Below are 25,366 nucleotides of genomic sequence, written 5' to 3' on the forward strand. Positions count from 1 at the left end.
TAATGCATTCTAATCTCACTGCACCCTCTCCCCCACCCTTCCTAAAACTCCCTCTCGCACATTCATGTATTTTTGTTCCGTTTTGTGACCCGCTGAGTTTAACCAGGGCAGTCTGTCTGAACATGGGTTTGGGGCTGTCTCTCAGGGGTTGGTGGACTACACAGCTAAGTGGTACACACTCCCTTCTCCCAGAATTTATTGTAGGCAATACTTCAACAAGGAAGAGAGGGGTTCCCTGGGCTCCTCCTCAATTCATGGTGGCTACTCTTGTTAACCACATATTCTAAGGAATACAAAGCATCATGCAGCTATCAAAATTCCTTGCCTTCCTTCCTTTTCTCCCCTTTGTCAATGTCATCATCATCATCATCATCATCATCATCATCATCACCACCACCATCTACGAAGTCATACATATATGCCCAGGGATCCAGCAGATAGAGAAATATGTTGAGAGCTATATACTGAAGAGCTACATATTGAATGCACTATATTGATGATTACTGGCTTTCATACACAGATTGTTCATGGATTCTGTCTGGTTGCACCATTTACTGGCTACGTCATCTCAAGACTAATTGTTTCATTTCCTTAGATATAAACTGGAGATGGAGATGATTTCTAACATACAAGCTTGCCATGTAAAAGTCAACAGTTGGTAACTGGCCAAGAGTACGGTGTGAGATACCTTTTTACCTTCATCAGCCACACAGTGCTCTGTGGATGCCATCCACCTGACCATCCCCACCCCAACCTTTAAAGAACTGTCACCACAGATCTGATCTTCATTTACTAAGTCTGGATGTTACAAATTACTACAAATGCATCCTACTAATTCTAACAACAGTAAAAAAAAATATAAACAACAAAAGCCACAGTGTTTATTATGAACCACGAGAGATTGAGGTCAGAATGATGTCTTAAACAGAATCCCTAGCTTGTGTTTGTAGGCTTCTGGTTGGGGGAACAGATTAATATTTGTTTCTGATCCCTTTCATGTTTCCATTCAGACCTTGTGCCTATGCAGTCAGTCAGTGCATGGGTGTTTGTGTGGACACATGCAAACATGTGTGGAAGTGTGTATCTACACCTGCGTGTGCCCATGTGCTCATGGGAAAGAAAAGGGGGCAGGCAAGGGTGAGCTTCTGATCACAGGTGGTCAGAACATGAAACCAAAACAAAGGCGACATATTCCTTGTTGTGTTTTTGATTTTTTGTTCTAACTGGGGAGAAACATAGAAAGGAAGAGAAAATGGTGGGTCTCAGCGTCTTGGACTGAGTCACCCTTGTACTACACATGGTATTAAGACTGAATAAGAGACTTTGGAAAACACCCTTTGATGCCTGTGCATGCCATGTTTGGGCCATCAGGCTAGTCTATACCTGATAGCTGATGATTTCGTCCTGAATGAAAGGTTAATCCTTGTCAATCCTCCCAGAGGTGGGAGGTTCCAGAGCTAGACCTTACATGACTTGTGTACTACTGGAGAGAAGGATATATATAATTTTTTCCCCTGTAAGGCCCCAGGTAAAGGCATGGAGCAGTTCTGAAGGTCTGAACTCTGGTACAGGAGTGTTTAGGTTGCTTTAGTAGTGAGAGCTCGTGGCTATTGTTCAGGAGAAAGCTAGGATACGGAGAGGGCAATGACCTAGCAGGCAGAGCTGTGTTCATAAGAAGGTAAGAGTTGTTAAATTATTGTTGCAACCTGTAAACACTAGCTAAACTGGGGGCAAACTACATCTTTCCTAATCCTGCCCCAGTTTCTATTTGGGAAATTGGATTGAGCAGAAAGCTGGAGTTTCAGTGGGGTCTTGATATGGAACATAGCTGCCTGGATAAGCGCTATGGGGGGCATCATCTGCAGTTCTGGAGAGACAGGTAGATTCGCTTGGCAGCACTGGGAGTCTGGGAAACTTGGTGAGGGAACTGGCTGACAGCAGTTGGTTAGAGACAGCTGAGTCACGAAAGAAAACGGGACAGAATTTTGCAGTTGAAAGAAGTTGACTCATGAGCTGCGTATAGGCTTGTTAGTTCGTTTTTTACAGACTTAATTCGATTTGTTTTCCGCGTATAAAAACTCTATGGCATAGCCACAGCTGGAGCCTGGAGCCTCTGCGTGGAGACTCTGAGTGGGTTTTCTTTCTTTCTTTTTAAAGTAAAATTATTTTAGGTAGTTTTTGCATTTATCTATCATCTATCTATCTGTCTGTCTGTCTGTCTGTCAAACTATCTGTCTATCTATCTATCATTTATTGTACGGGTGAGTTTATGCCATGGTCCACATGGAAGGCAGAAGACAAGTTGTGGAATTTGTTCTTTCCTTCCACTCCGTGGGTCCTGGGAATTGAACTCAGACCATCAGGCTTGGCAATAAGTGTCTTTACCTGCTGAGTCCTCTCCCTGACCCTGGTGTGGGTTTTCTCAAGATGGATGATGAATTCCTGATGGGGAGACTTGGTGAACACAGTCTCTTCCAAAGGTTGAGCATCTTCCAGAAGTACCATGGTCATAGCTCTGAAGAGGACTGTCAAGTCCTCTGCAGAAGTCTCCTTAGCTTTCCATATCTGGGTCATCAAGTTCTCCAGGCCCTCCAGGCCCTCCCTCTGCTCAGTGTCATTTGCTATTTGGTGAATGTATGTTTCTTAACCTATGCACACTCATGATGCATGCATGTGTGCGTGCGTGCGTGCGTGCATGTGTGTGTGTGTGTGGTGTTCATGTGTGAGAGAGGAGTGTATAGGCATGACACAAAATATGTTGAGAGGTCAAAGGACAATTACTCAATTCTCACTAATAGTGATAATAGTACTATCACTTTTATTTCCCCAGTGTACAAAAACGAGAGTTGGATGGGTTCATCTTTGGCCCAAGTTGTAATTGCTTGTGAAATGATAATGAGACCAGTGTGGGATTCATCAGCTCCCAATAGGATGGAGGTTTCCTGCCAGGATTCCTCTGAACAAACAGAGACCTGGAGAAGAAGGGGCTTCTCCGTTTCCTACACCTTTTCCACAAGTAGATCTGGGATGTGTATTTGAGCAGGTAGTTCCCTATCCACTGTCATTATTGCTATCTGTCTAAATGCCTACATGGAGGAGAGAGATGGAGGAGAGATGTGTGTTTCTGTGAGAGCCAACATTTCACATGTTAGGGTTTTTAATTCCCTGATTGATGTCCTGAAATTGATTTTCCCCCTAACTGTTGACCAGAGTGACAGAAAGCCTACTTAGTGTAATGGGCACCTCACTTCATTATCTTTGAGGAAAAAAAAACCCAACCATCCAACCAAACAAAAACTGTACAGTTTAGAAGACAGAACTCAGCCAATAGGTGAGCAAGAGGCTGTCACGTGATTTGTTTTCTGATGTCAGGACTTGATCTTCATAATCTATAGCTCCTTCCCTCCTTTTCTTTCTGTGCTTGTGTGTGTGTGTGTGTGTGTGTGTGTGTGTGTGTGTGTGTGTGTGAGGTGTGAGAGTTGTATGGACAGGCATGACAGATTATGCGTTTAGAGGTCAGAGGACAACTTCAGCTCTCTGTTCCCATTCTTCTTTTGTTCGAGGCAGTCCATTTGTCGTACTCTGCTGCATATGCTAGGCCAGCTGCCCGAGCTTCTGGGCGTCTCCTGTCGACTCCCCATCTCACCTTAGGAGTCTGGGGATTCCTGGCAGGTTACGCTTGCAAGCTTTATGTTTATGTGTGACCTGGGGATTCAAACTCATGTTCGCACACTTGCCTGGCAAAGCTCTTTATCCACCGAGCCATCCCCTCAGCCCTGTATCACCTTTCAACTCTGAAATTCTATGTGTTCTGTAGAAGTCCTAAGTACAAGAATGCTTAGACAAGGACACCTTACAGAAGGAGGTCATGTATAGTCCTGAGTCACAGATGCATGCTGGAGCTGCTGGAGATGCCGGAGCAGTGGCCATAATAGTTTCATTCTTCTGTGGCAGTTGGTAAGTGGCCGCTGTCGTACAGCATCCTCAGTGACCCTCTGCCTGGTTGCACTAACCACTCCCCGGCCACAGTTGCTGAGTTAGTAAGGTATTTCATTGAAGATTATTAGTTTTTTTGGTTTTCCTTTTTTTAGGCATTTTGACATATTTACAGTAACTATAATCCTGAATAGACTTGAGAGGGGAAGAGTTGAGAGAGTAAGCAAGTGAGCAAATGTGACAGAGAGGGAGGGAGGGAGGGAGAGGGAGAGATGGAGAGATGGGGGAGCAACTGGCATGTCCCTGTTACAGGACAGGAGGAAGGTCCACGTGAAAACTTACGCTACACTACCTATGGATGCTCTCTTTTCCTGCATTACTGCGTCTTCTCCCACCCCACCTTCCTCCTCTCGTCCTTCAAGAATTAAAGGAAGGAAATTTGCATCTTCAGATATCCCTGTCGATCAGTTACTGTCAACAGGATAAAGTACTCAATACGTAGCTACTGTTCATTAAAACATTACATTTCCTGGGGGAAATCTCAGAGGACCCCAACCCTAGACGAAGAACTCTAGGCAACCAAGGATCCTGAAAATGGGAAAAACTATCTTCCTCAGAGTATCCAATACCTCATGGTCAGCCCTAAAATCATATACATACAAGTAACACTATATAGATTTGAGCAGATTATTTAAAGAACAAAAGGCCAGAGACCGTGAATTTGAGAGAACAGGGGTAGGGGTGGTGGGGTAGGGTAGATTATATTTTAATTGAAAAAGTTAAAATTTAAAAAAATTTTAAAAGAAGAAAAAAATTACATTGCCAGGGCCAGGGAGATGGTTCAGCGAGGAAAGGTGGTTGCCAAGCCCCTCAACGTGAGTTCAGGATCTAGAACCAACATGAAAGGAGGTTACTGAGTCTCAGAAGTTGTCCTCCGGCCTCCACATCTAAACCCTGACATATGCACACCCACAATACACAACTAATTTAAATATAAAGGCTGGATGAAGTGTCGGTCATCTGTAACACCGGCACTCTTTGGGGGAATATGGAAAGAAACAAGAGAATTGTTCACAAACTTGAAGGTCATTTAGCCTAGAGCATACACGGTATCACAGAAAAACAAAGGTCCTGCCTCAGTGACTTTCCAAAGCTGTCCTCTGACATCCATGAACACTGTGGCACGCATGCTCTCCCCTACCCCACACCATACAATAAATTTTCTTTTTTAAACAGGGGAAAAAAAAAAAAACCTTCTATCTCCCAGTATTTGTGGTATGGAAACATACACAGAAAGGAAGAATTTCTAGTGTTGATTCATTCATTACCCTCATCATAGAACAAATGTTCTCTGTTCCTTGGGCAGGGCATAGGGGATCACCACCAATCTTTTGCTGATCTGAAGACCATGTTCCTTGCCAAGGTAGTCCAGAAATCCCCTGTGGTGGTTAAAATGAAAATGGCCTCCACAGGCTCATGTGCTTGAATGCTTGCTTCCACCCACCCACCCCGTTAGTGAAAATGTTTGGGAAGGATTAGGAAGTTGGCCTTTTTTGTTGTTGTTGTTGTTGTTGTTGTTGTTGTTGTTGTTTTTTTTTTTTTTTTTTTTTTTTTTTTTTCTTGTGTAGCTTTGCGCTTTCCTAACTCACTTGTGCCCAGCTGCCTCGACTCACAGATCTGCCCCTGTCTCGAGCTGGAAAAGGTGTGCGTCAAGCCCGATTGGAAGTTGGCCTTATTAGAGGAAGTATGTCACTGGGAGTGAACTTTGTGGTTCCAAAAGTCCATGCCAGGTCCAGTTTCTCTCTCTGCCTGCTGCCTGTGAATCGGGATGTAAAGCTCTCAACTACTACTCCAGTGCCATGCCTGTCTGCTTCCTCCCATGATGATCATGAAGTCACTAATCCCCTAAAACTGCAGGTGAATCCCCAATTAAATACTTTCTTTTATAGGAGTTACTTTGGTCATATGCTGTCTTTACAGCAAGAGAACAATACCTAAGTCATTCCCCACTCAATATAAGGCCTAATGGAGCTTATGAATTTCTAGACATTTCATATGACTTGCCCAGGGACTCTTCAAGCCCTTCTGGTCCTGTCATGGTTAGTACTCTTGCCTCACATGAGTATTTTAGGAGGCCTGAAGTTGAGTAAGATACTGCATGTCAATATGTGTGCACATATGTGTGTGCACATTGTGTGTGGTTTCCCTTCTTTTAAACCGCCTTGTCTAAGAAGGTGCCCCAAATGATAAGCTCTGGGCTGCTGTTCTCTGATTGGCATCCCTAACTTCCAGCCAGCTTCCTGAAGTTCTCCGAGATCCTATTGCTATTCTTGACAGTTGTGGAGCTGATTACTTTGAAGCCCACTTATCTTCCCCAGCTGATTGAAGATGGAGCTGATGTGCTTTTTTTAATTAGTTTGTGGAGTGGGTGGAGTTGGAGGGAAGTCAATTCTGTCCTGCTCCAATCCAATCAATGCTAGTTGGCTAAATGACTCCGGTTTATTTAGTTGATTGACCCCGGGCTGCTTCAGAAGTTGTTTGCTCTTACTTCCAATTTTGATGATTTGAAAAATGACATAATTGCAAAAGTCACTTCTGTGTTTCTTAATATGTTTGCAGGAAACTACTTCAGTTCTCCACTGAAGTGTAACTCACGAAGTACACACGATGATTCAACAATATTTGTTATTCCAAGCTATCACTGAGAAAATCCTGATTTTTTTTTTCTTTTGACTTTTCCATTTCTTGGGCTGCACGGGCAAGTATTTGGAGTATGAAAAGATTGCCCAAACTTTGTAGAAATATTTATGTACACTCTCTTTTGTTTCCCTTTGCTTCGGGTCTTTGTGGTTCGGTCGCTTGCAAATCCGATCCCTGGTTAAACTTTTCTCATTGAAGTAATGAATAGCAAAACCGTGCTTTCCATTTATTTGAAGTAGAAAGATTGTAGCCGCCTGCCTGGGCATCTAGCTGAAATGCTTACAGAACCATTTCAAATCCCAAACAGCTACCAACCGAATTCCGTTTCTGTCAAAATAATAGAAACAAATGGTTCCAGGCAGAAACACCGCTGGAAAACATTTTCATCAGAATCAAGTGTGGTGGCTATTAAAATTTATCCAAATTAAATGTTTATTTCTGAAACAAATGCCTTCTTTGTAAAAATATTTGCCAGCAAAGACACCACTCGCCCTGAGGGGCCAGTGCCCTCATGCGAAAGATCTATGATTCATGAGAGCCTAATTAAATAGAGAAGACTTGAGTAAACCTTTCTCTAACAGGAAATGTTGAGTCTACAATTTTAAGGGGGGAAAATGAAAATCTTTTCTGAAACTTTATCTCAAAATGCCCTCTCTTCTCTCTCTCTCTCTCTCTCTCTCTCTCTCTCTCTCTCTCTCTCTCCTCCTTCTCCTTCTTCTTCTTCAGTGGGGAGGGGTACCGTGGATGCTGGGCACGGCAGCTACACAGAGCCAGCCAGCTCCTCTAAATGACATCTTAAAGAAATGCTACAGTCGACTCCTGGGGAGCTCGGGCTGACGACTCTTAATCAGATGTATCAAGCTACCTTAACGAAGCCCTCACACTGGACTCAGGCTTGCTTTGGTGGAGCGTCTGAAGCAAACACTGAGGAGGGAATTATACAGCACTGGAATTATATAAAGTTCTACCCCCTAGCTCCACCTGGATTTGAATGCTAGAAAAGGATATATCAGCAACTGCCATATAAAAATGGCATATAAACTATCTAGAGCTGTGGGTTTCAACCTGTGGGTCGTGACCCTATGGGGGGGGTGTCAAATGACCTTTTCACAGGGGTCACATATCAGATATTTATATCACGATTCATAACAGCAGCAAAATTACAGTTACGAAGTAGCAATGAAAATAATTGTATGGTTGTGGTCACCATAACATGAGGAACTGTATTAAAGGGTCCCTTCCTATTAGGAAGGTTGAGAACCCACTGTTCTAGAGAATACATGGCATTTGTTTCTCCCTCACATGCCTGGTGCTTAGCTGGGGTTCTACTCATCTGGGATTAACTTGTCTGGCTTAACTCTGTGGGGGGGGCGGTATATATGACATATCTCTTATCTTTCCTGGGCCATGTGCTACGTAAGACACATTCTCACAGCAAATTCAGGAGAGCAATGGACCAAGCTGAGCCATGCATGCCCAGGTTAGGCTCCTGAGTATACCCTATAATCTAATATCCTATTGGTTATAACAAGCCAGTGGTATGTGCACCTGGGGGGTAGTCTCGGTAAACAAGGGAACAAACAATAAAAATAGTAACAATACAGAAACATCTGGAGATACATGCTGTGTTTTTGCCAGCCAATCTCCAAGCAGCGGCTTTTATTGTGGGAAGAGTTCATGATTCTCTATGTGCTTTTCTACCTGACAGTCCTTCCCTACTAATGATATTTATGTATGTTTTTACACCACACACAGTTGCTACAATCATGAGCAGGGAATTTGTAGAAACTGCTAACTTCTCACCAAACCCATTTTCCTTCTCTTTTTTGGGGGCACAACATTAATCCTCCTGCCTCAGTATCCAGAGTGCTGTGGTTATGGGCCTGAGTCATGAAGCCTGGTGTTTCTATTCCTTCTTGAACACCCATGAGACTACATTTCCCAGCATTCCTTATAGGTAGTTGAGGCCATGAGATGAGTTCTAGTCAATGGAATTTGATCAGAAATGATACTATGTCACTCTTAAGCTATCTGAGAAAATCCGGGCCTGGTGGCACAGGCCTGAAATTCCTGCTACTCAAGATTCAGAGGCAGGAGGATTATGAGTTAAAGGCACACATCAAGGCTACAGAGTGAGTTTCAGGCTAGCCTGAGCAACTTAGTATGAACCTGTATCAACATTTTAAGAGAAAATAAGTAAAAAGCTGATTGGAATTATAACTTTGGTAGAATGCTTGCCTACTGTGCATGGAGCCTGAGGTTCAATCCCCAGAACTTAAAAAAAAAAAAAAAAAAAAAAAAAAAAAAGGCCCAATAAAAGCCTGGAGTGCTTAATTCTCTATACTATTTTCTTTTCCAAGGCTTGATGTAGACGAAAAATGTCACCTTGGAAGTTTTGTATGAATGATGACAGGGACACATCACGGAAGCACAAGGGGTTCTTAAGTTCCCACCTGGAGGGGAACACAGTGATGAGCACATTATGTAAGCAAGGGACCCAAATGTTATTGAACCCATGTGCACATCAATTTCTTCATCCACAAGGTGCTACAGTGGTTCTGAAATATGTACCTAATATGCGGCATTCCTTTTAAATGGTCCTGCCGAATTTTCCTTCTCTTGATTACACCCTGGGCTTGGCAACCTGCCTTCAAACAAACAGTGTACCTGTGCATCACATAATGATGGGGTGATGCTGACAGAGGTGTCGTCAGGTGATTTCATCATTGCACAAACACACAGTGCATTACATTCAGACAGAAGAAGGTAAGTATGACATCACCAGGAAAACGCATCCTGGCAGGATCGCCATCGTCTATGCAGCCTGTCACTGACTGGCACCTTTTCTTAGTGCATGACTGGATGGTAGAAGTGTGGGTATGTGGCCTATGAGATTAGATTGTTAAAGCACACTGTAATGTCTTGCTCTTGTTCTTAGTCACTGGTTCCGGGTGGATTACATTGTCATCTTGTAAAGACACCCAAACTACATCATGGAGGTGTCCACGTAGTGTGGAAATGAAGTCTCCTGCCACTAGTCAAATTATTCTCATGCTGAAAAGCCTCTCACCCCAGTCCAGTCAAGATTTCCAGTGGTTATAGTCCTCGATGACATCTTGACTGCCACTTCAGGAACCATGTGCTGGGGAAATCCAGCCTCTCTCCAGTTCCTGAGCCCCCAAATCTGTGTGGCTCACGGAATCTAGATCGGCAAAAGGGGCATCAGGACACTAGAGGGGCTGAGAGAGATGTCAAGGTCAATAGTTTCCAAGTTCAAAGGACAAGCAAAGACTTGCTGCAAAGGGAGGCATGCTCAAATGGTGAGCTGGAATGCAGAGCTAATACTCAGAGAGAACAGTGCCCGCATCCAAGGTCACCCAAGTAATACTGTTATGCATGATTATGAGATCTCAGTTGCTAAGACCAGAAAAACTGAGGACTAAGATGAACTGGAGAAAAGGTTGTTGGACATAACAGGCTGGTATAATAACCAAGAGTTAAAATAAGGACAAGATAAATTTCGGCAGAGTCTAGGACCTAACATTTTCAGTGACTGGGGAGGATTGACCTGACCCTTGGTAGACAAACTCAAAAGAGGGCAATAGTGGATGCTGTTGCCTGAGACACGTGCTTCCATGAAGTGTGTGTCTACTGGAGGGACAAGGAAGATGCCAATTCATTTTCAGGCTCCTGGGTGTGTGGGGACAATAGCAAGATTCTAAGGGCTGATGGGAAATCATGCTGTCAGATCATGGCTAGCCTGTGGTAAAGGTGAGAAGAAACAAGCCCATACCTGGAGAAATAGTGATGTCCAAGAATTTGGCTAATACACTGAATTTCAGATGGAAAAGTGGAAGGGTTAGGGGATGACAGGAGCATGGTATGAAATTGGGAGAGTACAGGGCCACATTAGGAGTTTATAGAGCCATCTAAGGATAAAAGTCTATGAAACGATGGGAATCTAGAGGTCTTAAAACGGTGTGGAAGTGGCTGACGTATGCATAGGTCATCATGATCATGATGGGTGCAGTGGCCTTCTAAATAATGGCTCACTGGATATCATCTACATCCTTTTCTTGAGGTTACTCTAGGCCAGCCTGTAGGTAGGTTAGGAGGTGACAGTACATGGTGGATGGTCCCATGGAGCATCGTGGCCTCCTTGAAGTTCAGTGTGGGTCCTGTCATAGGGACTCCGGGGCAATGGTGGTGTTACTGCTCAAGTAGTAGAGAAACCCACTGTGGAAGTCTCTAGAGATCTCTGAAGTGATACAGAAATTCCTATTTGAAGAGTCGCAGCTTCCTGTTCTATTGATAGGTTCGGGTATCAAGTATCCACAGGGTTCATTCAAAAAGAAGGAAAATTCTGTTCAAGACTCAGCCTTTCAGATTTAACGCCCTCCACTCTCTGCTTACCTCAAATTACTTTCAAAAGGCGAAAGCCGGTTTCCTGAAGGTCTTCAACTAGAATTAAGCACAAGGGAGTGGATTCAGATGCTTGATAGCATTGAGGACAGAGAAGAAGTACTCTTTTTACCTCTGCAAAAGTGGTGGCTGAAGGGACTGTGGGAATTTGAGATCCACAGTGGAAACCGAGCGCGGGCCCTCCTCAGGTAGGTTTGGTGAAGCACTTGGTCTTGTGTCACGTGCTTCTGAGAATGCACGAGCTCTCCAGAGGGCCTTGAGGACTAAACTAAGGCTTACAAAGCACGAAACCTAAAGTGCTAGAGAAGCATAAACGCGACAAAATCATCAGAACCTGGAGAGTTTTGAGAACGCACGCACCGCATGCACTGGGGTGGGCGGAGATTCATGCTCTGGCCTGGGAAGGTTAAACAGTGAGTAAAGGAGCCTTTCCAGCCTAGAGGAAAATAGATCATATGGAATATTACCCTGCCATCAAGGCTTAGTTTATGCATTTCATTTTTCGTTCACTTGGCACTTGCTGTATACTTATGCTGTTTGTGCTCAGCGCTTAACCTGACTCACAAACTTGGAGAGGCCCCAGTGTGAATGGCCATGTGCCCAGTGTCGGGGAATCTGCGCGTGCGTGCGTGCGTGCGTGCGTGCGTGCGTGCGTGCGTGCGTGCGTGCGTGCGTGTGTGTGTGTGTGTTGGGGCGGGAGGTTGGGAGGCAAGGGGAGTCGGTAGGGTAAGCTCCCTAGGAATCTTTGTCCAGAGACTGAGAGGTCTTGGGAATGGAGGAAGATAAGGAGCAGAATAAGTTTGACCCAGACACAGGGTTTTTTTCTCTCAGTTTTAGTTCAGGTCATACCATTTAATTAGTGGCTGGGGTATTAGAAAGCCCGGGACCTCCGAGCTCCTGCCGCCAAGCCCAGAGATAGGCTGTTCCAGCTGAAGAAGAAACAGAGTTGGTCCTCCCCCCTCCTGGTGTTCCATCCAAGTCTTACCCAGATTGAACCATGCCCACCCTCCGTCTTTACTCTCTGTACGGATTCAAATGCCAGACTCCTCTAGAGTACGTCACAGACACGCCCTGAAATCATGTTTCACCAGCCATCTGCTGTCCTTATTATCCAGGCAAGTTGACACATAAAATGAATCATTGTAACCAGTGTTTTTAGTATCTGTGTGATCTCTCTGAATCTGTAAGACATTGTGGCCCAGAGTCAGTGCAGCTTGTCCTGGCTTTCCTAACACACGTGACAGCCACTACACGACTACTTTATACTGTTTCCTTTCCCTCCCCCACAAGATGACTCCGGGGGTAATTACGAAGCAATAGCAAACACTGTTCCCTTGATTCTTTCTCCTTAAAAAACAACGTAGAAACAATGCATTTCAACATCATATTATTTCTAAAATTCAGTTAGGTAATTGATAGAGGAACTTAAATGTCTCCTTAAGGATAAACTCAAAGCTCACATTACGCTTTGTGGTTTATAAATGTCTGATACCAGAGTTCCAAGGAAAAGACAGAATGACAGAACTGAAGGAGCTTGCCCTTCACCTTTTCAATCAGCTTGTTCTTATTTCTAATCTACTGTTTGCATATGCAGGATTCTGGGGGCTGACCCTGTAAGCATATACTGCACCCAAACGAACTGGACTGCCTGAGAACATTCCTTATTCCTCTAAGAAAATTCTATAGCTGTGCCTGTGTTTGGAGGCTAACAGCAGAGGTCTCTGAATATCTCCTATGCAAGAGACCATGTATATTAAAGGATAAATAACAAGAGTTGATCATTTGAAGCTTGTATTAATTTTACAGTTTTGTGTTGATTTTGTTCATATTAAAAGTTGAATAGCTGCAGCAATTGTTAAGCATGCCTAGGAGTATGGAGTTGGAGGGATGGCTCAGTGGTTAAGATCACTGGCTGTTCTTCTAAAGGAGCCTCGTTGAACAGCGTTCACTTCCTAGCACCCACATGATGGTAACTCACAACATTCTATGACTCCAGTTAAGACATTCTCATATATGCAAGCAAAACACCAATGCACATAAAAAGTTAATAAAATAAATTTTGTTTATGTTGTTAAGTTTAAAAAAAAAGGCACTTAGGGGTTGTGTGTGGTATTGATAGCCAGTGTTTTCTCTGTGCCTGAATGGAGATTACAGGGATATCCATAGAAGTGAGAGAGGCAAGTGTATCCCACAAGCATCGCAGGACCCTGGGCCCAGCCAGTAGCTGCTGCACTCTGAGGTTTTCCAGAAAAGTTTGCTGGTAGAGATGCTGTACCGATGTAGGCCCTCTATCAGCAGGCTTGGATGGGAAGCATCACTCCCAGAAGACCTCTGGGGCCTCTGCCTTCTGACAGCATACAGTGTAAGCAGGGCAGCAGTCAGCAAAAGCAAACCAAACCAGAGAATTGACTTGAATATCTTGCAGAATTTGATAAACACTGTATTAGATTTGCCTTCACAGGGCGTCATGAGAGATGGAACACTGGTGCAAAAACTACTTAAAGTGTGTGTGTGTGTGTGTGTGTGTGTGTGTGCCATGCCTCACATGTGGAAGTCCAACAACTTTGACTGTGAGTTGCTGTGGGATGGTCTGTATGTTAAATTACTCTGATTGGTCAATAAATAAAACACTGATTGGCCAGTGGCTAGGCAGGAAGTATAGGCGGGACTAACAGAGAGGAGAAAAGAAAGAACAGGAAGACAGAGGGAGTCACTGCCAGCCACCGCCATGACAAGCAGCATGTGAAGATGCTGGTAAGCCACGAGCCACGTGGCAAGGTATAGATTTATGGAAATGGATTAATTTAAGCTATAAGAACAGTTAGCAAGAAGCCTGCCACAGCCATACAGTCTGTAAGCAATATAAGTCTCTGTGTTTACTTGGTTGGGTCTAAGCAGCTGTGGGACTGGCGGTGATAAAGATTTGTCCTGACTGTGGGCAAGGCAGGAAAAATCTAGTTATAGTGAGTGCCCCCCCCCTACTGTATTTGAAGCAGGCTCTCTAGCTTACCATTGCATAGAGCAGGCTAGCTGGCCTTCAAGTCTCCTGGGACTTTCCTGTCTCTACCCTGCATCTTGTAGGAAGAACACTGGGAGACCTATGTGTGTTATGATGTGCTTTGCACAGCTTCAGAGGTGTGTGTGTGTGTGTGTGTGTGTGTGTGTGTGTGTGTGTGTGTGTCTATAGTTCTTCATGTGCACAAACACTTTCCCACCTAACTGTCTCACCAGCCCTTAAAACAATTCTTCACAGAGAAGCAGAACTTGCTAACTCTAGGACAGAATGTACTCCATTGTGGATTTAAGTACAGACATTTGAAGTAGAGGGCATTACCAAAAGTCCTTGCAAATTAAACAATGTCATGCTATTCAAGGTCATTTAATGATTTTTTTTTTTAAATTTATGAGTGCCGGTATATGTGTATGTGTACCACATGCATGCCTGGTGCCCACAGAGGGAGTTTCACCCCCTACAACTTTTAATTCCAGGTGGTTGTGAGCTACTCTATGGGTGTGGGGACCCAAATCCAGGTCTTCTGAAGAGCAGTCAGTGCTCTTGACTCCTGAATCATCTCTTTCAAGCATCAAAGTTGCTTTTTTTTTTTTTTTTTTTTTTTTTTTTTTAATAAAATCTTTCATGATGTGGATCTGGCTGTCATGCCTCTGAATTATAGTGATTTTTTTTTTTTTTTTAGCCTCTCCTCATTCTCATCATGCAAAGGAGAGGCTGAGGCTTTGTGTACCAGCAGAAACTACTACAAAGTTCGTGAACTACAAAGCGGCAGGGATGGCTCTGAGTGCAAACTGTTTGCTGTGATGTGAAATAGCGCCCAGGGCAGTGGTTCTCAACCTGTGGGTCACGACCCATTGGGGTTGCATGACCCTTTCATGGGGGCTGCCTAAGGCCATCAGAAAACCCAGACATTTACATTACTATTCATATCAATAGCAAAATTACAGTTATGAAGTGGCGACGAAAATAATTTTACGGTTTGGGGTCACCACAACATGACGAACGAAAGCATAAAGAAAAGGTCACAGCAGTAAGCAGGTTGAGAATCACTGCTCTAGTGGATTCGTGTTTGGAAGTTGCCAGCTAATAGGACTTTGGGGGAAGTGATTGGATTGTGAAGGCTCTAATGTGGATGGATTAATCCATCAATGGGGTAATTGATGGCACTATCGGGCCGTGATGGAAACTTGAAGGTGGCAGGTACTTGGAGGAACCAGGTCACTTTTCTTTTTTTCTCTCACTATCTGTGTCCCAGGTGCCAACTTTGCTCAGCCATAGGCTCCCCACCATGGTGTTCTGCCTCACTCCAGACCCAGAAACAACAGAGCCACGTGACCGTGGACTGAGACCTATGAAGCTAGGAGCCCACATCATTTCTTTAAGCAATTTCTCAGCTTTTTGTCACAGTCAATGAAAAAGGAAGCCATTGTCTGGCTAGCATCTTTCAAGTGTCTTCTAAAGTGAACCCAGGACTCTAGTTGAGCTCTGATCAATGTAAAGCCACTTCTCTCACTTCCAGGCCGCACATAAGGCTGGCATAGCTGTGCTGTGGCAAACCATCCTGCAGGGGCTTGGCTGGCTAGGCCATGCTTGGGAGAGATGGGGATTGTTATTACCAGCTACCATCTCAAGAAGATTCAGGTCTAGGTATAAACTGTACTACAACCACTTACTGATAATAAACCCTTTGCTGAGTCATTCATACTTTCTTTAAAAAAATCTTTTAAAATGCATCTGTTTGCCAGGTAGTGGTGGCACACGCCCTTAATCCCAGCACTCGGAGGCAGAGCAGGCAGATCTCTGTGAGGCCAGCCTGGGCTACCAAGTGAACTCCAGGAAAGGCGCAAAGCTACACAGAGAAACCCTGTCTTGAAAAACAAAAACAAAACAAAACAAAATACATCTACTTTTGTGTGTGTGTGTGTGTGTGTGTGTGTGTGTGTGTGTGTGTGTGTGTGTGGTGTGTGTGCAGGTATGTCATAGCATGCTTATGGTGGCCAGAAAAGAGCTTGCAGAAGTAGGTTTGTCCTTCCACTTTGAGAGTCCTAGAGATCAAACTCAGATCATCTGGCTTGGCAGCAAGCTTCCCTATCCTCTGAGCCATCTTACAAGCCCATCATCAATCCTTTCTGAGCTCTGCTTTTTCCTCCATCCCATGGTGCTGTTCAGATGTAAGCTTCCGAACTTTTGGAAGATTAAACGCAAGTAGATGCACTAACACCTGGCACTTAATAGGTGCACTAACATTTGGAACTGAGTAGGTGCTTCTTCGTGCATTACTCTGACATATGGGCACCCCCAATAAGCGGATCTCCTCTCTGAAGAAAACTCAGCTGGCATTGAAGTCGACCCGTCTACACAGACATACTTTGAATCCGGAGTAAAAGACCCTGGGATTGCTATTTATTTTAAACAACAAACACCTGTCATTGCTCAAATTAGAAACACTTGTAGAACCACGCTGCAAAATATTTATAAATTCACAAATGTGTTTTAATTGCTGCTAAGTAAAATGAATTCAGCTGTAGTTTTTCACTTTGTGAGGAATTCGCCTTCATTGCTTTCTCCCCGTCCTAATTATAGCTGTTGAATATTGAACTCATGCAGCCAATTGTGCAGGATGTGTGCTAAAGGGAACTCGGAGCTGCACGGAGGGGAGAGGGCTTTGGAGGGAGGTGGTTTTCGGGGAACGAAGCACTCCGAATTTCAAGTGAAAATTAGGCCAAGACCATATCTCAATTTGGCCTCATAGCTCTTCCCCACAGTGGGAAATTCTTTTACCTAATTTATGGACTACAGTTTCCTTTTAATTTGATAGTGTAAGTCTGAAGGTACCTCTAGTTACTCTCGGTTTTGTTTCTTGCTAGATTCCAGGGGAAATTAACAGCAATTTTATCTAACGGAATAAGTAATGCCGGTTAACTTGCGCTGGCTATGACTTTATTTGAATTACATCTTTGACCCTACTTCCCAGCAGAGTTTCAGACATTAAGGTGTCTAAATGTGAGCTGCCTCTAATTTAGCATAATTTCTTTGTGGGAGAGCTATAAACCAGGAACACTCGGCCCAAATCTAATAATATACATACATGTTTTGATTGCTGTTTCAAACCTTCAGGTGAATGTTTTCTGTATCTTTTTTTTAAAATAGGAAGTGGTTTTTAAATGTTTTTAATGGTTCTCATTTTAGTAAATATGGGGTGGTATCTTGCCTGATGATTAGCGATTGAAACTGAGCATCTTTTTTTGTTTACCTGCTACCATTTGTACAAGGGATTAGTGCCTTCATAAGAGGCTCCAGGGAGCTCTGGTACACACCATCCTTCAGCCACAGAAGGATGCAGTATGATGTCAGCAGTCTGTTGCAGGAAAGCAGGCTCTCACCTGAGCTTGCTTGAATCCGATGATGCAAGCTTGCTGATCTTAGACCTGCAGCCCCAGGAGCAGGAAGAAATGTCTGATCTTCATAAGCCAACTATTCACAAGTATTTTACTATAGCAACTCAAACTGAATTAAGCAGTTATCAGAGTTCTTCACAGAGTGTGGATTATGACAGCTTTAAAAATAGAAATTGAATAGGTGTGTTGCTGCATGCCTGCTACTCCAGACTAGGGAGGCAGAGGCAGGAGGACAATGAATTTAAGATCAGCCTGGGATACATAGCAACATTCTGTCTCAAAAAGAAAAAGAGAGAAAACTTACAGATAACATTTAATTGAAAAAAAAAATCTTCAAATGAAGCTCTGGATAGCAAACTATGAACAAGAAAATAACTTGAAGATTAGTGTTTCTTTGTCATTGAAGATACAATAAAATAACACACAAAGAGGTACTGGAAATACCTGTAAATCGTCTAGCATAGGGCTCCTGTCTGTAATTCCAGCACTGGAGAGAGAGAGAGGCAGGAGGATCAGGCGTTTAAGATTACCCATGGCTACATATCAGGAGAGTTCAAGATCAGCCCGGACAATATGGGACCCTGCTATACATACATACATACATACATACATACATACATACATACATACACACACACACACACACACACACACACACAAATGTACATTTGCACATCAGTAAGCCCTGGGATATTCTGTAAGTCAATTTGTGTTCTTAATGTCCTGAAGGTTAAAAGATAAGAAGTTGTTCCAGAGTGAGGGATATCAAAGAGGCATGCAAACTAGAAATAATACTGAAAACTTGACTAGCTCCTGGGCAGAGACAAAAGTATAAAGTAAGTATTGGGGTTGCTATGCCTCTCCAAAAGGCTGCCAGGAGCAGGTCTGTTGACTATTAGTGAAGGGAGGGTTAGGGAGGGTCAGCGAACCCTCACCACAGATCCCTCCTCCTCCTCCTCCATGCCATATGTATGCAATTCTGCCCTAATTGCGCATGGCCTCGGTGGGCTTGGGAGGTACGAGCGTGTCTAGGCTTCGGAAGATTAACTGAATGGGCGTCATCAGTTAATGGGGTGGATGCGGGGAAGCCATCACCACGCTGGGTGAAGACTGCAGGTGGGTTTCTTCGGGGTCACCTATGTTCTGTACCTAAGCCTAATAAACTCCCTGGTTCCTCAGGGTGAGCTTTGGTGGAAGGGTACTTCTTTGGTTTGCCAGTGGGACCTGCTATGGGGGGTGGAGCATAGCGGATTTTTTTTTTTTACATACCCCCTAGGGAAGAAATTCTTCAAAGAGGACAATTTGGGAACCTTTTAAAAATATGGACTTGCTATTACACAATGTCACTGACTTGTTACTACATTACTGAAGTCAGTCATTGTGATAATAGTGATACAGGAGAATGTCCCTGCTCTGAGGAAATGCAAGAATTTTATTTTTTTTACATTTACTTTTTTTATTTAAAAAAAAAGGGGGGGATATTATGTTTTGCAAATGGTTAAATGGGGGAGGGGGAGCAGTCCTGTGGCCAAATGCTAATGACTGAAGAACTGAACCAAAGTGGGTACAAGTGTTTATTTTGTTATTTCAACTTGTCCGAAGTTTTTAGAGTGAAGAATGGAGAAAATAAACGGCAGGGCACAGGGAGCCTTCTGGGGGACTTTGTCATGATCTGTTTTCCAACGTGAGTGATAGTGACAAAGGGTTCTTCAACTTGCAATCCCTCACTCGGGCTGTGTATACTGTTCCGCGCACACGCTATTTGTCAATCAGAATGTTTTAAAATCACGCCATATAGTTGAGCAAGAAATATTCCGGGGTGATTTATTGTCATGGCCCAGCAGGAGCATAGGCCAGGTCTCCGTGCTTGTGGAGGATGAGGATTTCACCAGGTAATCAGACACTGGCTTTCCTCCCATTTGTTTCGCACATCAGGTTCCGAATTTCACATTCAAAATGTGATGGGAAATGGCAGGGAAGAGGAGCAGAGAGAAGAAAAGCCTAGAGAGAATGATTCACTTGGAGTTTGATCATGGTGTTGGGTGGTTTGGAGTTCACACTGTACTGAGAGCTTTTTTTTTACGGAAACCATCTAAAATCTGGTTTGGAAGTCAATGTTGATTTAGGTGGAGTCCAGAGACGGTGGTCAGAAACATAAGTATTAAGTATCATCATGTTGGTGAGAAATCTGTCTGGAAAACCTTCAGCTCTTCTCACTTGATTTCATTGTATTTTAGCCAGCGCAGGTGATACTGGATTCTTGTTGCTCCTTCCAGGTGCCTGCTGGGAATGACAATTCTTATTTTTTTCATTAGGAAGAAACGCTGTTTGTCTCTAAACAAGGTCTAAAGGGAACACTAGCTCTCAGCACTAATATTATAGAGAAGAGGACTAAGGCAGACTCTAAAATTTGTTCCTATTTAAAAGTAATGTGCCGGTTGTGATGGTGCACACCGGTAGGACTTGCTAAAGGAGGCGTGAGGCAGGAGGATCACAAGTTTGAGGCCAAATTTAGAAATCAAAATAAAATTTAAGAAAATAATAAAAGTAACATACCAAAGAAGTGATGTGTGCCAACACCATGTAACAGTTTGCGAGGGACCACATGGCTTCACTGAGCCTTCCCAACGGCCTGGAGGGATGGAAGTAACTCTCTCCATTTTCCCACTGACAGCTTTCCCCCTAGTTTACCCAGAGTAAAGCCTGAGTTGGGAATTACATTCAGGAGGGTTTGTTCCTCAGGCTCAAGCTCTCCCCATAGCACTCAACACCACCAGCCAACTGGAGTTCTTCTGCTCACAAGATGGGCCGTCCAAATGATCGCTATCTAAAGACTAGAGATCTGGTGTCTGTTTTTCATGCCTCTAACAAGGGAGATGAAAATACCGGAGAGCTGAATTCTAGAGTCAAGACTGTGTAAAGCAGGAGGGAGAGGAAAATCATGGTGCTCCGGCCCAGGCTTCCCAACGAGGTCAATCCTTCCCATTTAGCTCCTGTCGCCTCTCCAGATCCTCAAAGTGGACGTGGGAAAATGATACGGTGCTGAGGTGGGGGGCTGGGGATGTAGCTTGGTTGGCAGAGTACTTCCTAGCATGCACAAGCCCTGGCTGGGTTCAACCTCGGCACCTCATAAAACCATGTACACTGATTGCATGATGTAATCCTAGCACTTGGGAGACAGAAGCAGGAACATCAAAAATTCGAGGGCACCCTCAGCTACATTGTGGGTTCAGGGCCAGTCTGAGGTACAGGAGACTCTGTCTCAACAATACAGTACAAGTAAACGAGAGAGAGAGAGAGAGAGAGAGAGAGAGAGAGAGAGAGAGAGAGAGAGAGAGAGAGAGAGCCTTTCATAAGCTAAACTGTATAAAATGTATCTGGCTTATTGACATTTTAAACTTCAAATTTTATACTGATGTCACTACATTAATGTGATTTTCTGGTTTCTTTCCTAAATTGTTTTCCTTGTACGCAAGACAATTCAGTTTGCTAAGATGGAATAAAGACAGTATAAGGTAGTATAAGGATCTAAGCTTGTTTTTCAGAGACATCTATCTTGCTCCTTTTTTAAAGTGCTTTTATGAAACTCTGAGCAACAAAGACCAAGCTCTCTTTCTTTTTAAGAAACTGGCCAACCCAAGTAAATAAGCCTTGCTAAAGGACCTTACCCAGGGTCAGATGTCTTTCTGTAAAAAAAAAAAAAATCACATGGAAAATTATGCACTCTTCCTGCTTTGTGTAAACTGCAAATCAGCATCAATCATGCTGTCTTGATTTGGTCTCGAGTCCTAGTGATGTGACTGGCAAAGCTTACCCGGACTTCAGCATGGCTCACAGCAATCACCGGTGGATAAAAACCAGCCAGTCTTTTGAAGGCAGGCATCTGAGAGCACTTGGTAAAACCAGGCGGCCCTCAGCTCAAGTTAGGCTTTCCTTTCCGGCTTGGAGGGCCTCTGCCTTCATTCAGTGACATTGTCCATGGACCAGAGGTCTGCAGTACACAAAACAGATATGTTTTCCTTATAGGTCTGGCCAGCAAGTCTTGTCTTTCATTATAAAGACAAGTTTATTGATACTGAGACAAGCCAAGTTCCCAGTTTCCACTTGTGTTTGAATTCCTGGGCTGCAGCTGAGGCTGTCTGCAAGGATGAAGGGAACCACTACCAACAGGCTGCAAATCCAGATATGATGCAGGGAGGGAAAACTTCCTTTCAAATAATTCAGACAGAACAAATAGGAAGTCTCTCAGCTTTTGCAAGAGTGTTTTTTTTTTTTTTTCTAATCATTAGGGTTATGGGTAGGAATGGCTGGCTACTCAGTCATCAACTAGCCCAAACAAAAACTAAACAAAGAAACAACAATGACCTGCAGCTAACAAATATATATATATATACATGCTTTTATGTAACAATCAGGTGCTCTCTCTGAGTCCTCTGGTCTCCACCCACCTTGGAGCAAGGATTATAGGTTTTTGTAGGATGCTCATCTTGCTATGGTAGGATTTGAACTCTGGTTCTCTTGATTGTGCAGCAAGTAGTTTTGACCACTGAGCCATCTCTCCAGCCCAGGACTGAAGCTTCTTGAAGACTGTCTTTCCATATCTCTGTTGGAGGACACCTTCTTTATTAACTACTTATTGGGACACTAAACAAGACCCTCTTTCTCCTGTATGCAGACAAATCCTCCCGCTCAGCATCTTCCAGGCCTTCCAGGAGCTCCCTGAATAGAGTGTGTCCTCGTCCCACTGAAAACTCTTCGCATCGGTGAGCACAGTTTCCTCTCAGCTCTGCAAAGGCTTGGGTGGATATGAGAAGGTAAAACTTGGGCCCAATGTTACTAATCATTCACTGTACCTGATAGTAAAAGAACTCCATAAATATTGTATCTTTCTGAACAGCTATTACAATGTGGTTAACAACAGAAACCACTAAAATTCACACTAAATTTAGTCAAAACCATAGGCTGACTGTGTATGAGCTTCTAGTGTCTTTACTTCTCACTAAAAGCAGCCATCATTGAGCAAGAATGTGTTCAATGCAGTAACATAAAGAAAAACAACCTTTATTTTGGTTGGAATTTTGTTATGGTGACCAACAGAGAGGAAGATAAAGATGGAGTCCACAAGACAGGCATTTAAACAGATGAGACCAAGACTTACAAATAAACAGTGGCTAATACCCCCTCATCCTGGACCCCTGCACCCTGTGTGATTTAGCACAGCTCGCCTGACTGTTCTTGAGGTTATGTGATGGAAGTCGAGGGGAAGGGAAGGGGTGCATTCCACAGCTTCAAAGAACTAAGCATGGGGTTTAGGAAGTCGTTTTATGGTTGAGAAACTATGCAGAGACCCTAGGATCCAGAGCACTGAGTGGGAGAATGGGGCCATGAAACTGTCTTGAATTGTTTGATAAATATGTAAATGTTGACTGGTGACTTACAAAGCTCAAGGGCTACTTACTGCTGCTGGGAGAAGCCCTGCTGATAACTCAGAAGATGCGTTAGAACTTTCTACAAACAAGAAGAGCAAGTGGATTCATAACCCGAGACACAAAGACTAGAAATACTTTCGAAAGTGAGGTTGCCTTAGCTTCCCCCTGGGTGTGTTTCCTAATCTTTTTGTCACAGAGTTATAGAAATATATGTAATTAAGTGAGACCAATGGGATAAATAAAAGGGGGCTTGGTATCATTCTGGGGAACTGTTCTGAACTTTTAAACCCAGATTCCAACCGTGGAAGCATAATGAGAAACAATGCAATTATCCTTAAAGAAGCTTCTATTTGTTGTTTGTTTTTTATTCAGTCTTATAGGTAAAGCTTTATCCAACGCAGCCAATTAAAAACACACTCACTCGTAAGTAGGAAAATGATATAATCATGACCAGCGTGGGTAGGTATAGTCAATGTGGTCTGGGTTATGGTATTTTGCATAGAAGCACTACCTGGCATATCTACTTGAGATAGTAAGATGAGGTGTGTGTGTGTGTGTGTGTGTGTGTGTGTGTGTGTGTGTGTGTGTGTGTGTGTAATGCTTTCCCCGCTGTGACATCTCACTTTTATCAGACATGATTTTGCTTTGAAAGAGGTGGTGGTGGGGAGTGAAGTCTGTAATTCTGCCTCCAAAATGATGATGCTCATTAAAACACCGTCTTGGCACATTTCTTACCATGTACTAGTACAACAATTTTGGTTTGTTGGATTTTAATCAATTGCATGGGTCAAATAATTCAGAAAATGTAGAAGAGCTGAGTTATTGATTGATGAGGTCATTGAGTGGGAGAGGTGGGTGCTTCTGAGTCATACTGAAAAAATAGCTTGGATCCGATCTGGTTTGCGGGGAGGGTGTAAAAAAATTAAGTAGATGTAATTAAGCAAGGCTTAATTAAGATAACGTCATTCCAAGATGCGTCCCCTACTGTTTCTCTTCTCTGGTTTATTTCTGGTAATCAGCAGTAGAAAACAGAGGTGGATGGAAAATTAGCCATGACAACTAATCGGAAGACTTTCTGTTGCAAAATGTCCCTCTGAACTTTAAATACACGTAGATTTGACTACGTGTCAACAAACATACCTCCCACTCAAGTTCATGTGTGTGCACACTGAGCACTGTGCCATCCTATGTATCGCCCCAAGCCAAGACTTCTATGGCATTTCTATGTCTAATTCCATAGTAGTTTTCTTCTTCAGAAACCCACCATGACTTGTTTTTATAAGTAAGGAAGAAAGAGGAGCCAGAAAAAGACAAGTTACATCAATTAAGATGGTAAGACTGAATTCAATGTAGACAGGGCTGTATATATAGGGGGGAAAAACCCTTATGATGAAGACTGAGGGGATGGATCAGTGGGTAAAGTTCTTGCTTCGTAAGTATGAGGACCCGAGTTTGATCTCTAGAACCCAGTAAAAAGTACCTGAGTCTGGTGGGAGAGACAGGGGGATTCCTGGGGCCCTCTGGGCAGTAAGCCTGAATGGTGAGCTTCAGGCCCAAGGGGATGGATGGCGTTCATTTAGATGGCATCCAAGGCTGTCCTCTGGCTTACACACACACACACACACACACACACACACACACACACACACATTGATGTGTGAGGATATACACACACATTCACACACACATACACACACACACATTGATGTGTGAGGACATACACACATTCACACACACACACACACACACACATTGATGTGTGAGGACATACACACACATTCACACACACACACATACACACACACACTATAAATAAATAAATAATTTATATATACCTGGCCCTGTGTAAATTCATAATTCCAAAACGTGCTCATTTTTATCAATTTTGTTTACATATTCCTTGGGAATGTTTAGATTGTAGCAGCTCCCTATCTTCAATTATATTAAGAAAAAAGTGGATCTAAGGAAGGTACCTGGTCCATTCTCAGGGACTTGGGTACCTGCTGGGCTATATTCTGGCCTAAGCACATGCCTCCCACCTTTCTGTGGAAAATGACCGTGTATGCAAGAGTGCTTACATTGAAGATGTCTTTAAGAAAACAGCTACTGTCTTCCACTATCTATATGTTATCTATGTAGTTTCATAAAATCTTCTTCAGGAGCTTTGGGAAGTCAGTGAGTTTGGAACCAGTAGTAACCCAGCATTGAAGCATCAGGGTACTAGTTGAAGTGGGAATGATGATCCTAGAAAAGGAGGGACCAGAGGAGTTTTGGGTTGACAGCCTGAGACAATGGAAGATTGTACTCCAAGACTGTCTCAAGAACCTCCTCCCCACAACTAGTTCTTTCTGCTTTGTCCTGGGTTATTCTGTACAAGTGTACTGGGTTATCCCCTTTAAAAACTATATCTTTGTCTGGGATGCAGCTCAGTTGGTACAGTGTTTGCCTAGCATTCACGAAGCCCAGCA

The sequence above is a fragment of the Peromyscus leucopus genome, chromosome 13, assembly GCF_004664715.2.
Source record: "Peromyscus leucopus breed LL Stock chromosome 13, UCI_PerLeu_2.1, whole genome shotgun sequence".
Taxonomy (NCBI): domain Eukaryota; kingdom Metazoa; phylum Chordata; class Mammalia; order Rodentia; family Cricetidae; genus Peromyscus; species Peromyscus leucopus.